Genomic DNA, 12,453 nt, shown 5'->3' with positions numbered 1-12,453 from the left:
TGCCTTTCCCTTGCCTTTCCCTTGCCTTTCCCTTGCCTTTCCCTTGCCTTTCCCTTGCCCCCATCCCCCCCATCCTTTCCCTTGCCTTTCCCTTGCCTTTCCCTTGCCCCATCCCCCCCATCCTTTCCCTTGCCTTTCCCTTGCCTTTCCCTTGCCTTTCCCTTGCCTTTCCCTTGCCCCCATCCCCCCATCCTTTCCCTTGCCTTTCCCTTGCCTTTCCCTTGCCCCCATCCCCCCCATCCTTTCCCTTGCCTTTCCCTTGCCTTTCCCTTGCCCCCATCCCCCCCATCCTTTCCCTTGCCTTTCCCTTGCCTTTCCCTTGCCCCCATCCCCCCCATCCTTTCCCTTGCCTTTCCCTTGCCTTTCCCTTGCCCCCATCCCCCCCATCCTTTCCCTTGCCTTTCCCTTGCCTTTCCCTTGCCTTTCCCTTGCCTTTCCCTTGCCCCCATCCCCCCCATCCTTTCCCTTGCCTTTCCCTTGCCTTTCCCTTGCCCCCATCCCCCCCATCCTTTCCCTTGCCTTTCCCTTGCCTTTCCCTTGCCCCCATCCCCCCCATCCTTTCCCTTGCCTTTCCCTTGCCTTTCCCTTGCCCCCATCCCCCCCATCCTTTCCCTTGCCTTTCCCTTGCCTTTCCCTTGCCCCCATCCCCCCCATCCTTTCCCTTGCCTTTCCCTTGCCCCCATCCCCCCCATCCTTTCCCTTGCCTTTCCCTTGCCTTTCCCTTGCCTTTCCCTTGCCTTTCCCTTGCCCCCATCCCCCCCATCCTTTCCCTTGCCTTTCCCTTGCCCCCATCCCCCCCATCCTTTCCCTTTGCCTTTCCCTTGCCCCCATCCCCCCCATCCTTTCCCTTGCCTTTCCTTGCCCCCATCCCCCCCATCCTTTCCCTTGCCTTTCCCTTGCCCCCATCCCCCCCATCCTTTCCCTTGCCTTTCCCTTGCCCCCATCCCCCCCATCCTTTCCCTTGCCTTTCCCTTGCCTTTCCCTTGCCTTTCCCTTGCCTTTCCCTTGCCTTTCCCTTGCCTTTCCCTTGCCTTTCCCTTGCCTTTCCCTTGCCTTTCCCTTGCCTTTCCCTTGCCTTTCCCTTGCCTTTCCCTTGCCTTTCCCTTGCCTTTCCCTTGCCTTTCCCTTGCCTTTCCCTTGCCTTTCCCTTGCCTTTCCCTTGCCTTTCCCTTGCCTTTCCCTTGCCTTTCCCTTGCCTTTCCCTTGCCTTTCCCTTGCCTTTCCCTTGCCTTTCCCTTGCCTTTCCCTTGCCTTTCCTTGCCTTTCCCTTGCCTTTCCCTTGCCTTTCCCTTGCCTTTCCCTTGCCTTTCCCTTGCCTTTCCCTTGCCTTTCCCTTGCCTTTCCCTTGCCTTTCCCTTGCCTTTCCCTTGCCTTTCCCTTGCCTTTCCCTTGCCTTTCCCTTGCCTTTCCCTTGCCTTTCCCTTGCCTTTCCCTTGCCTTTCCCTTGCCTTTCCCTTGCCTTTCCCTTGCCTTTCCCTTGCCTTTCCCTTGCCTTTCCCTTGCCTTTCCCTTGCCTTTCCCTTGCCTTTCCCTTGCCTTTCCCTTGCCTTTCCCTTGCCTTTCCCTTGCCTTTCCCTTGCCTTTCCCTTGCCTTTCCCTTGCCTTTCCTTGCCTTTCCCTTGCCTTTCCCTTGCCTTTCCCTTGCCTTTCCCTTGCCTTTCCCTTGCCTTTCCCTTGCCTTTCCCTTGCCTTTCCCTTGCCTTTCCCTTGCCTTTCCCTTGCCTTTCCTTGCCTTTCCCTTGCCTTTCCCTTGCCTTTCCCTTGCCTTTCCTTGCCTTTCCCTTGCCTTTCCCTTGCCTTTCCCTTGCCTTTCCCTTGCCCCATCCCCCCCATCCCCCCATCCCCCCCATCCTTTCCCTTGCCTTTCCCTTGCCTTTCCCTTGCCTTTCCCTTGCCTTTCCCTTGCCTTTCCCTTGCCTTTCCCTTGCCTTTCCCTTGCCTTTCCCTTGCCTTTCCCTTGCCTTTCCCTTGCCTTTCCCTTGCCTTTCCCTTGCCTTTCCCTTGCCCCCATCCCCCCCATCCTTTCCCTTGCCTTTCCCTTGCCTTTCCCTTGCCTTTCCCTTGCCTTTCCCTTGCCTTTCCCTTGCCTTTCCCTTGCCTTTCCCTTGCCTTTCCCTTGCCTTTCCCTTGCCCCCATCCCCCCCATCCTTTCCCTTGCCTTTCCCTTGCCTTTCCCTTGCCCCCATCCCCCCCATCCTTTCCCTTGCCTTTCCCCTTGCCTTTCCCTTGCCCCCATCCCCCCCATTCCTTTCCCTTGCCTTTCCCTTGCCTTTCCCTTGCCCCCATCCCCCCCATCCTTTCCCTTGCCTTTCCTTGCCTTTCCCTTGCCCCCATCCCCCCCATCCTTTCCCTTGCCTTTCCCTTGCCTTTCCCTTGCCCCCATCCCCCCCATCCTTTCCCTTGCCTTTCCCTTGCCTTTCCCTTGCCCCCATCCCCCCCATCCTTTCCCTTGCCTTTTCCCTTGCCTTTCCCTTGCCCCCATCCCCCCCATCCTTTCCCTTGCCTTTCCCTTGCCTTTCCCTTGCCTTTCCCTTGCCTTTCCCTTGCCTTTCCTTGCCTTTCCCTTGCCTTTCCCTTGCCTTTCCCTTGCCTTTCCCTTGCCTTTCCCTTGCCTTTCCCTTGCCTTTCCCTTGCCTTTCCCTTGCCTTTCCCTTGCCTTTCCCTTGCCTTTCCCTTGCCTTTCCCTTGCCTTTCCCTTGCCTTTCCCTTGCCTTTCCCTTGCCTTTCCCTTGCCTTTCCCTTGCCTTTCCCTTGCCCCCATCCCCCCCATCCTTTCCCCTTGCCTTTCCCTTGCCTTTCCCTTGCCCCCATCCCCCCCATCCTTTCCCTTGCCTTTCCCTTGCCTTTCCCTTGCCCCCATCCCCCCCATCCTTTCCCTTGCCTTTCCCTTGCCCCCATCCCCCCCATCCTTTCCCTTGCCTTTCCCTTGCCTTTCCCTTGCCTTTCCCTTGCCTTTCCCTTGCCTTTCCCTTGCCTTTCCCTTGCCTTTCCCTTGCCTTTCCCTTGCCTTTCCCTTGCCTTTCCCTTGCCTTTCCCTTGCCTTTCCCTTGCCTTTCCCTTGCCTTTCCCTTGCCTTTCCCTTGCCTTTCCCTTGCCTTTCCCTTGCCTTTCCCTTGCCTTTCCCTTGCCTTTCCCTTGCCTTTCCCTTGCCTTTCCCTTGCCTTTCCCTTGCCTTTCCCTTGCCTTTCCCTTGCCTTTCCCTTGCCTTTCCCTTGCCTTTCCCTTGCCTTTCCCTTGCCTTTCCCTTGCCTTTCCCTTGCCTTTCCCTTGCCTTTCCCTTGCCTTTCCCTTGCCTTTCCCTTGCCTTTCCCTTGCCTTTCCCTTGCCTTTCCCTTGCCTTTCCCTTGCCTTTCCCTTGCCTTTCCCTTGCCTTTCCCTTGCCTTTCCCTTGCCTTTCCCTTGCCTTCCCTTGCCTTTCCCTTGCCTTTCCCTTGCCTTTCCCTTGCCTTTCCCTTGCCTTTCCCTTGCCTTTCCTTGCCTTTCCCTTGCCTTTCCCTTGCCTTTCCCTTGCCTTTCCCTTGCCTTTCCCTTGCCTTTCCCTTGCCTTTCCCTTGCCTTTCCCTTGCCTTTCCCTTGCCTTTCCCTTGCCTTTCCCTTGCCTTTCCCTTGCCTTTCCCTTGCCTTTCCCTTGCCTTTCCCTTGCCTTTCCCTTGCCTTTCCCTTGCCTTTCCCTTGCCTTTCCCTTGCCTTTCCCTTGCCTTTCCCTTGCCTTTCCCTTGCCTTTCCCTTGCCTTTCCCTTGCCTTTCCCTTGCCTTTCCCTTGCCTTTCCCTTGCCTTTCCCTTGCCTTTCCCTTGCCCCCATCCCCCCCATCCTTTCCCTTGCCTTTCCCTTGCCTTTCCCTTGCCTTTCCCTTGCCTTTCCCTTGCCTTTCCCTTGCCTTTCCCTTGCCTTTCCCTTGCCTTTCCCTTGCCTTTCCCTTGCCTTTCCCTTGCCCCCATCCCCCATCCTTTCCCTTGCCTTTCCCTTGCCTTTCCCTTGCCCCCATCCCCCCATCCTTTCCCTTGCCTTTCCCTTGCCTTTCCCTTGCCCCCATCCCCCCCATCCTTTCCCTTGCCTTTCCCTTGCCTTTCCCTTGCCCCCATCCCCCCCATCCTTTCCCTTGCCTTTCCCTTGCCTTTCCCTTGCCCCCATCCCCCCCATCCTTTCCCTTGCCTTTCCCTTGCCTTTCCCTTGCCCCCATCCCCCCCATCCTTTCCCTTGCCTTTCCCTTGCCTTTCCCTTGCCCCCATCCCCCCCATCCTTTCCCTTGCCTTTCCCTTGCCTTTCCCTTGCCCCCATCCCCCCCATCCTTTCCCTTGCCTTTCCCTTGCCTTTCCCTTGCCCCTCATCCTTTCCCTTGCCTTTCCCTTGCCTTTCCCTTGCCTTTCCCTTGCCTTTCCCTTGCCTTTCCCTTGCCTTTCCCTTGCCTTTCCCTTGCCTTTCCCTTGCCTTTCCCTTGCCTTTCCCTTGCCTTTCCCTTGCCTTTCCCTTGCCTTTCCCTTGCCTTTCCCTTGCCTTTCCCTTGCCTTTCCCTTGCCTTTCCCTTGCCTTTCCCTTGCCTTTCCCTTGCCTTTCCCTTGCCTTTCCCTTGCCTTTCCCTTGCCTTTCCCTTGCCCCCCATCCTTTCCCTTGCCTTTCCCTTGCCTTTCCCTTGCCCCTCATCCTTTCCCTTGCCTTTCCGTTGCCCCTTATCGTTGCCCCTCATCGTTGCCCCTCATCCTTACCATTAGTGTTTTGCCTTGGTCCTGGCTGAGTATAACTTGCTTCAGCTTTAAAATACACAAACAGATATGATCAACAACTGCTAATAATGACATATCATTAATAAATAGAATCATAGAACCATCAATTTTAGTAGAGACCTTCAAGATCATCTAGTCCTACTATACACCTAGCACTAAACTGGATCACCTAGCCCCAGAACCAGACACTTCTTGAACACCACCAGGGATAGTGACTCCTCCTTCTCCCCTGAGCAACCTACTCCAGTGCCTGACTACCTTAACAGTGGAAGAAATTTTTCTAGTATCTAATCTGAATCTCCCATCTCAGCTTAAGGGAGCTCTGTTCTTCTCACTCCAGGCACGGTAGAGGAGACTGGCCCCTACCTCACCACAGCTTCCTTTCAGGGAGTCATAGAGAGCAATGAGGTGCCCCTTGAGCCTTCTTGAGACTGAACAGACCCAGCTCCCTCAGCTGCTTCTCATAATACTCATTTCCTAGATGCTTCATGAGCCTTGCTGCCCTTTGCTGGACACACACCAGCACTTCAATGTCTTTTTTTGAACTGAGGGGCCCAAAACTGGACACAGCACTTGAGGTGCAGCCTCACCAATGCCAAGTACAAGCAGACACTCATCTGCAAATGAAAAGCTGGAATTGTTCAGCCTGGAGAAGAGCAGGTTCAAGGATGCCTTGCCCATGTGCAGAAATGCCTGATGGGAGTGTGCAAAGAAGTTGGAGCCAGGCTTTTATCAGTGGCTCACAGTGACAGGAAAAGAGTCAGATGGAAATGGAGATAGACAAGATTCCATCTGAACATAAGAAAGCACGTTTTTATTGTGAGGTTGATCAAAGACTGGAATAGATTGTCCAGAGAAGTAATTGCTTGATGATATTTAAAACTTGACTGGACACAGCCCTGAGCTACTTGCTCTAGCTGACCCCTCTTTGAAACAGGGGCTGGACTAGATGACTTTGAGAGGTTCCTTTCATCAGCAACCCTTCTGTGATTTTGAGAGCTTAGAGACCCTCCATCCTGTTGTTGCTGAAGAACAAAAAGGTACCAGCACTGTTTCTATTTCTGTTTTCTTAAAAGCATCTACTCTTCAAAGAGTATGGGAGAAAAAATTGTTCTCATTTGCTGTTGTGTGATGAAATAAAATTCAGCTTGTGGCAAGCTGACAAGTAATCTTTAAATGTACTTTCTGATACTTTTTTTTTCTGAATAAGGTATTTTTTTTCTTACCTTCTTTTTTCTTTCCTGTAATCATTGTTAAAAGAACATTGTAAGGAAAGCCCAGGGAGCAGAGAATAAGGAATTGTTGATTTAGTAGACTACATTTTTTCTTTTCAATCTAAATAAAAGTATTGTGCCATGGATTACAGGAATTTAGATTGAGGAGTCATATTCATATTCATTAATGAGTTCTTTACATGGCTGTGAAGCTTCAAGTTTAAAAATAGTTGGTTTGCTCTTAGCTAAAAGTAGTGATTTTAAATGTTCTTGGTTTTACAGCACTGAACCATTTGCTTGCTTTTGCTGCAGGGAAGAGGTGGTTCTTTCCCAGTAATACCCTTTTCGATGCAATGGGACCTTGGGTTTTAATGTGATGTGACAAAGCTTCTGGTCCTTTGATACAGCTTTTCTTGAAGGTTTTGTTTTTCCTTCCTAATGCTCTGCGACTTACTGTTTTGTACGGTACAGTGTATTTTAGTATTGATTTGTGACAGTCTGAAAAGTATTTCTTTCTCTGTGGGGTAAGGAGAAGAAACTTGGTCTTGTTAAAACATGAGCAGACATACAAGTGAGACAAACTTAATTGTTTCCAGTGTTTCTCTGTGACCTTGGACAAATCATTTAAATTTCACTTTATTGTTGATTCCCAGGTTTTGCTATAGGCTCATTCAGCAAGCGAACAAAGTTGCAGTGAATATAATCTTCTAAATCTGAAAGGCATCACTATTACTTGCGCAACTCTATGTACTGAATTTGAAGTGACGCTTGTCTTTCCTGCACAGCACAGCTCTGTTCAAATGCGTTCCTTTTGCCCAAAATCACTAATACAGCCCTACAAAGGACAGTGTTCATTAACTGTATCCTATGCACAAAGGATATAAGTTTCATTGTTTTTTAACAATAACAAAGAAACCTTTCCATTTATTTCCAAAGTTCAAATAGCTGCAGTGGTGTGAAACAGCTTTGTCTCGGAGAAACGTGTCACATTGATATGGAAATGAGCACACCCTGTGCTTCAGTAAGTGCCAGAGTGGCAATGTTCAGTACTGCTACACTTAAGTAAGCTTCTGCATTCTGCTCAAATTCTGTTCAGCCAGCCAAAATTCTAACAGCTTTACCTTCTGTGTTAGAAGTAGAGTTTGAAATAATACTGACATCCACACATGTAAAATTGGATAGAATCATACTCTTATCTTTTTCTTGTGAAGTAACAATATGGAGTTAGTTTTAGATGAATATTATACAATAGTGTACTTAATTTATTTTAAAAAACCCTGCAGATAGTTTGGATTTCTGGCTTTGAAGAAGAACAAAATCTCTTATTCAGAAGAACTTTGCTTTCTATTGTTTTCAGTTTATTTAGCCTTTTTGTCTCTTTCTATTTCTACTTTTCTTTGTGAATTGCAATTAAAAGATATGTTGCACACTGACATGTTAATTCAGCATTAACATTTGCAGGCTATTCTAGGACTGGAGGCTACTATTTATTGGCTATTGTTCTTGCTATCTTCCAGAGCCCGCAGGTGTGCTAAACATTTACAGACACGTTGAAAAACATGGTTATTTGCTGTATGGATTTGTAACTTTATATTGAACAGGAAGAAATAAGTGATGATAAAAAACATTTCAGACAAGCTGATAAGAGAGAGCAAGGGTTATCACAGGAAGATAAATCACCTACTTACCTGAGGCCTTGACATAGAATTTATTATCAGACAGCATTTATTTATGATGGATGATTACATGGCGCAGACTTTTCTTAGGAGAGACAAGCTCTAGAGGGAATGCCTTAGCAGATCTCAGCTGTGTCAAGTCTTACTGAGGAGTTATGGTAGGTAACCTCCAATCACAAAAGCTGTGAGGCAACGCTGCCTCACAGTGTTATCTGCACTACTTGTCTTGCTGTCATCTGGACATGTTTCCAGGGTCTGGAATGCCAGTGTCTTCCTTCTGAACTGCCCACATGCCTAATTTCCCAGTGAATGTATGAGTCTGTGAGGGAAGCAGAAGTTGGGATGGTCCCAGCTTGCTGGCAGGATATAGCACAGCCATGGCTCACACAAAGACCGGGGAGAAGAGTCATGGGTACCACAGTTCAGAGGCAGTAGTGGTAGTTTCTGGGAACATAGACACAGCTGATTACTGGCATATTGCAGAATTCCCCAAAACTGAATAATTTTAAATGGAGGGGAAAATTAGACAATTGTATGAGTGAATAATATCCTTTATGTGCTCGTGAGGAAGGCAGTCATTAGGATGCCTTTTGAAAGAAAACATTGCTGTGGCTGGATGTAATGGGAACGGCAGGTGTTGCAAGTGTAGGGTGAGGTGGCAGAAAACAAGGGTGGATGTAAGAAAGGTAAGCAATGTTAGATGGAGATTTGCTGTCAGAACTGTCATGGGTATTTCAAAGGAGACATCATATGCAATGGAACAAAGCCAGTATTAGAATGGTCAGGTTTTAATCAGAAATCAATATTGCCTTTCATCACTACAGGCATTAATACCCACATCCCCACAAATGCCTACTACTGGCATAATTAAAAAAAAGCTCTTATTTTTGATGGAACTTTCATAAGTGTTCCTAAATGGTCTCATGTTCTTCTGACTCACTGTATGATAGTGAAATTTGGGCATGAAGGGCTTGGCTTATTAGGTCCACAACTGACACTGCAAATTGTTTTAATGTTTTAGTAAAGATAAGAAAAAAAGAAGAAAAATAGTTTGAAAATCTGAGGTATAATTTAAGTGGGTTTTTTAAAGATACATTTTAAAATAAAATCTGTAAAAATATGTAATACAATAAAAAGTAAGACGTTTTCATTCAATCAGCATCTCCTAATTGTTTTTCTTTGTATATAAAAAGGTTTTAGAAGGACTTTCTTCTAGTTAAACAATATTATAGGTAGAATTATAGGCTTTATCAAATGTCTTTTTTGGAAAAAGAAAATGTACTTCGAATGGATTTGAGCTATTGTTTTCCCTACGTTTATGCTCTGATATAATTTTGCTTGCAACCAAACAAGACAAATAAACATAAAAGGAAAGAGAACAACAAAAGCTGAAGTTGCACATTTTATTGTTGATGCTGATTTTTATCTTTCAGCTTCATGAATTAGAATGACAGGTACATTATACCATTGCTGCATGCAGCCCAAAACCCAGGCTAACCTGCATCAACCACCTTTCAGGTGGTGGGTTGGCAATGAAATAAAAAGAGGTTCTGTCTTGGTTGGCTAAAACAGATTTCCACCAAAAACAAAAAGTGAAATAGGAAAGAACAAAAATAAACCAGAGCAAGAAAAAAAAAATAAGAAGGAATGTTACATATAGACCCAAATTCTGTGCTCTGAATGGTGTTGCAGGTTACTCTAAAGAGCAGTGAGCAATTTGGGAAAAATTTTTCTTACCCTGTACAATGTAGAATGCAGGATTTTACACCACAAGGCTCCTTTCTTAGTATTAAATGGAGCTTCTTTGGTGTGAAATGAATTTTGTGCTGTAATATGAATGTAGCAATCTGACTATTGTGCAAGAGAGATGGTTGAGAGGAAGCATAAATAATAACTTTACTATTTCTTTCTGACATATAGATCATGCTGCACATTAGATGATGAAGATATTTCTGTCTTTTGGTATCCTGTGCTCTCACAACAAATTCTTGTACATCAAAGAAATGAGCTCTGAGTCAAAATTATAGTAGAAGTGATGAGCTAGAAAATAATGTAAAGAGGTAGTACCTATGAAATTACTGCAAATGTCTGAAGAAATGGGGTAAAGGAAATTGCTCACAAAGATGTTCAAATAACTTAAGCTGCTGTCTGAAAAATAATCAGTCTGGGAGATGGCTATTAAAAATGAAATGTGATTAGAAGCTGAAGTTTTTGGAGCACTGTATCTGATACTGCATTACAAGCCATCTTTCCTTAACCTCCTTCCATGATGAAAGTTTTAGAAAGCTTGTAGTGGGGGCAAGTAGAGGGCAAAAGGATTGCCAATATCATAAAGCATCTTTCTTATCTAAATCATTAGTCCTTTTCCAGCCATGTCAATAGTGGTTTGAAGTTGTCTTCTCCAGGAGATTATTCAGTGGCCTTTTTGGTATGAATGAATTGTTTTGTTGTCATTCCTGTTAGATATTTACATTTAAAAAAAAAAAAAAAAAGACTGTTTGGAGTGATAGCACCCAACTGATACCAAGGAATAAGCAGTGGCTGAGGATTCATTGCACAGAGAAAATTGTAGTTAACATGACAGAGAATCCTTTTAGGAAAAAGTTAAGCGAGTGATGTAGAGTGGTGGGAAAACTTGTCCTTTTTGCTGACTGGTTTCTTGTGCCATCTGGTCTACTGTCACATCTTTCCTACCCACTCAGGAACAAGGCTTCTTCTTACCTTTGTTTAGCCATCTAAACAAAGTTATGTTCAAACTGGATATCCCTAGTAGCCCGTACTAAACAAAAGCATTTTCAGACGACTTCAGTTTTTCTGAGATAACCTTTCTTTGAGATTCTTTTTGGATCATTTTGCATAGGTTTCCATATACCTAAATGTTGGACTCCAATTCAGCCATGGCTGGGTTTAAGTCTTGTTTCTATGGCCAGAGAGGAAATGCATGCAAGAACTCTCAAGTAAAATGACATATGGATTTAACTTCCATAAGAGCTACAAGATTAAGAGCAGAGATGAGCAGAAGATGTATTATGTATTCTGGGAGATACTCTTCCTGTTAAAAAAATAAATACAAAAAAGGAGAATTCATTTTAGTGAATGTTAAATATTCATGATGAAAATATCAGTGATGAAACTCACTCTGAAGGCAGAAAACAGTGTTTCCTGTTACTTAAGAGCATGGACTTTCCATGACTTCCTGCAGTGAAAGCTTGTCTGTAATAACTTTTCTTTCGGGGCCTCAAATTAGTTGTTAAGGTGTCTGTTTCAGTTCTGGAGTCAATAAAATGGGAAAAACAGTACTTTCTATCTCCCTCAGAAAATGTTACTTAAGAATTCAGTGTTGAATTACAGGTCAACAGAGGTAGGTATGTGCTGTTCAAAGGCCCAGACTAGCACCAAGATCTCTTGAAGTGGGTGTTACAGACCTAGATACCTAACACTTTTTTTTTTTCATTTTCAGAGTGAAAAACAGAGGAGAAGGGTTATGAGCTGTGCTCTTGGATATATATTTGGATGCTATGGCAAATTGAAAAACAAATTATTGCCATGTTTTTTTAAAGATCCACATGTCTGGACCAGATGTTTATTCTAGAGCCAGTGCTGCTAATGAAGAAAGAGTTAATTAACCATAACATGATTGATTTCTTGGTGAAGGTCCACCTTTGCCTCTACCCCTAGCAGCTGTATGTACTTTCTGTATTGAAGAGAATTCACATTTTCTGTATTGAAAAGAATATTATATAGCCTGTCCACTTCCAGGACTTAGCAAAAAAAAAAAAAAAATATGCTGGTGAAGACCAACCAACAGATCAGCACTCTTTCTTTAGGACTACATCTATTCTTTTTTATTAAATGTACCTAGACAAATGAGTTTCTTTGATTATACTTATTTTACTGCTTCTATTGCCTTGAAATCTGAATTGTGATTGCTTAGATAAATGCACTGAAACACTCTCTGTTCCCACTTTGGCTTTCTGAAATAGCTCATTATGTTTTTCAGTGAGATACTATTTTGCAATTTGCAGCATCAGTCTCAATTGTGTGAATCTCTACACATATCTCAGCAACCTCTTCAGGAGCAATGGGTATGGGTGCCATTTCCTTCTGCTTTCCAACAGTGAAAGAATAATGCTCTCACAAAGCTGTGTAAAATCAGAAGATCGTCTTTTTCTGTGCTAGTTTTCTATTGTCATGTGTGATTTTTAGTCAGTGTGGTTAAAGAAAAGGATGAGGCATCCCAGCTTTCTGGGTGGTCTGAAAAAATCTGTTATCTCCCCTCAGGTTTTTCCAGAAACGTACTTGAGCTTTCCTTTGAGTCTCATATCTGAATTTGAGAATCCCCATAAAGGAAAGGAAGATTCAAGAAGTCTCTGAATGCAAGTTTTAAAAGCTGGAAATAGGACTAATGGAATCTCTGTGGGTGTCCCTAAAAGATAATGTAGTGGTAGGTGCTGAATAGAGCACGCTGTGTGATTTGCTGATGAATACTGGGATATTTACTTAGACGTAGGATCAACCACACCGGGAGTAGATCAATAATTCAAACACTTCTCCTGGGTGACAAAACTGCTATATTCCTGTAGCTGAGTCAGTGCTGAAAGATACAAGATAGCTTGTATATTTTCAACAGAACTTTTAAAATAAAAGGCAATAAATTTATTGTCTATTCTATAAAGTCATAAAAAAGGAAAAGTGTCTAATTAATTGTCCATCATTTATTTTCAGAAAGGATTTCTAATGAACAATTAGCACTAACTGAATTTAATCACATGGGGAAAACATTTTCCAAAACGATTTACCAGAACTTTTAGATCTTGTTCTTAGTTATTTAACACTCTAG

General features: G+C 44.9%; 1 protein-coding gene and 1 long non-coding RNA gene across 2 annotated transcripts in view; one reads left to right on the top strand and one right to left on the bottom strand.

Moving 5' to 3' along the window:
• The window catches only part of LOC137471568 (fatty acid-binding protein, adipocyte), a 190,458-nt gene that overhangs the window by 144,435 nt on the left and 33,570 nt on the right, over positions 1–12,453 (bottom strand). The gene's annotated exons all lie outside the window — the stretch shown is intronic.
• Positions 7,872–9,814, top strand: LOC137476733 (uncharacterized). The gene is made up of 2 exons (XR_011000563.1): positions 7,872–8,299; positions 9,534–9,814. It is a non-coding gene; the product is annotated as an uncharacterized lncRNA (long non-coding RNA).

This window comes from Anomalospiza imberbis, chromosome 1 (genome assembly GCF_031753505.1).
Source record: "Anomalospiza imberbis isolate Cuckoo-Finch-1a 21T00152 chromosome 1, ASM3175350v1, whole genome shotgun sequence".
Classification (NCBI taxonomy): Eukaryota; Metazoa; Chordata; class Aves; order Passeriformes; family Viduidae; genus Anomalospiza; species Anomalospiza imberbis.
The sequence above is the reverse complement of the archived record's forward strand: the minus strand, read 5'-3'. Positions and strand labels throughout refer to the sequence as shown.